Source organism: Aplysia californica, unplaced genomic scaffold (genome assembly GCF_000002075.1).
Source record: "Aplysia californica isolate F4 #8 unplaced genomic scaffold, AplCal3.0 scaffold00636, whole genome shotgun sequence".
In the NCBI taxonomy this organism is placed as follows: domain Eukaryota; kingdom Metazoa; phylum Mollusca; class Gastropoda; order Aplysiida; family Aplysiidae; genus Aplysia; species Aplysia californica.
The window spans coordinates 316694-318614 of NW_004797906.1; the positions used below are offsets into that span (position 1 = coordinate 316694).

Here is a 1921-nt window from a genome sequence, read left to right on the forward strand (position 1 = left end):
ATAATAGCACTGTAATATTTATAATAACAATAACAATAATAAAAACAGCATTATTATTCTCATTATAATTGTGAATATTATGGTGAAGACTACAGCGAACATCTGCAGATTTGAAGAAGAATGGGGCAAGGATGTGTTTTGTCACCAGACCTGTTTGTCATACAGAGAAACAATCCTTAGAAATGTAGAAGAATGTCCAGGTCTCAAAGTGAGTGGCCAAAATATCAACATCATCATCAGATATAATGCCGATGACACAGTTTTAATAGCAGGCACAGAAAAGGAACGTCAATCTCATCTTGATACTATTGTAACAGAAAGTGAACGTGAGGGGCTATTGTTAAATGGGAAGAAAACAGAATGTACGGTGATTTTTTTTTATCAGTAAATCCTGTTTGTTATCTCATAAGCAAAGGTCAAAAGATTTTAAAAAGTTGAATAGTTTAAATGTCTGCCAAATGTACCACAGAAGTAAAACGAAGAATTTCTAAAGATAGTTTCAATAAATGAGGTTAATCCTAAAAAAAACAACAACCACAAAACCATCTCAATGACTACCAAAAATAAATTTCTGAAATGTTATGAATGATCAGACCTCTGTAGCTGTGAATGCTGGACAGTCACCAAATAAGACAATGAAAAGAAAATAGAAAAAAACGGAAACCTGTTTTCTTAGGAGATGGCAGGGAATTTCTTGAAATGAAAAGAAATCAAATGAGAGTGCTTGAAATTGCCCACATGAACCGCTGGCGGATTTTAACAATCAGAAAAAGACAAATAAATGCTTTATTCGTGACACCTGAAAAAAAATTAAAGTAAAGGCTCAGAGCAACCTTCTTGGAGAACCTAAATAGATGGGTGACGGGGAAAGATCAGGATGCTATTTATGTAGCTTTTTTAAAGAGCATCCGAGCAAAGGAATGAAGAGAGAACAATGATTGCCGATGTCTGTCGCAGATCTAGCACTTGATGATGATGATCATCATCATCATGATGATGATGATGATGATGATGATGATGATGATGATGATGATGACAGATATGTTATTGTGGTTGTTATTATCATTATTTTTTTATATTTTAGTAAGAGTTTTACGGCACTTGCAACACAATAAGGTCATATAAGTGCCGACGATTAGAGGTGTTACAAAGAAGTAGCAAACACAAAAAAGAAGGAGGGGAGATAAAGACCATAATTATAATATATGTGTGATAGGGAAGAAGAAACATACCACACCAGAGCACCCGCCAACCACCCACTTATTATTATTATCATTATTATTAATATTATTATATTATTATTATTATTATTATTATTATTATTATTATTATTATCGACGATTATCTTTATTTAACAAATAGGTTCGTAGATTTGGAGATAGGGAGAAGCGGGACCACCCCTCCCCAACCACCCAGAAAACAAACTGCACATACATAATATTAAATAATATGGTATACCATGAATAATAGTAATAAGACATTAATAATAATAATATAGAGAGAGAGAGGGAGCCCAATGGTACGCTTATCTAAAACAAACAGAGCGTTATCTAAACGGGCGCCTCTGTAGCCTGTGCTAAATGTAATGGTCACCAGGTCTTGACCGGCCACGAGCCTGGTACGTCAAAGCGCATTATTGTTATCACGACGCGGTGGAATCATACGCTTGTGCATTTGTGTTTCCTTGTGGATTCCACATCAAAGCCACAAGGAAAACGTAAGAAAGGAAGACCAAAAATGACATGGAGGCGAGCGGTACACGCGGAAATGGAAAAGGCGGGGACATCATGGAAACAGCTAGAAAAGGATGCACAGGACAGCTTCTGACTGGAGAAATGTTGATGGCCTATGCTCCACTGGGAGTTAAAAAGGGCAAAAGAGATATAAACAGAGGGAGAGAGAGAGAGAGAGAGAGAGAGAG

General features: G+C 36.2%; 1 protein-coding gene across 2 annotated transcripts in view; it reads right to left on the reverse strand.

The window, feature by feature from the left end:
- LOC101855675 (growth hormone-regulated TBC protein 1) overlaps positions 1-1921 on the reverse strand; it is a 50352-nt gene that overhangs the window by 12943 nt on the left and 35488 nt on the right. The gene's annotated exons all lie outside the window — the stretch shown is intronic.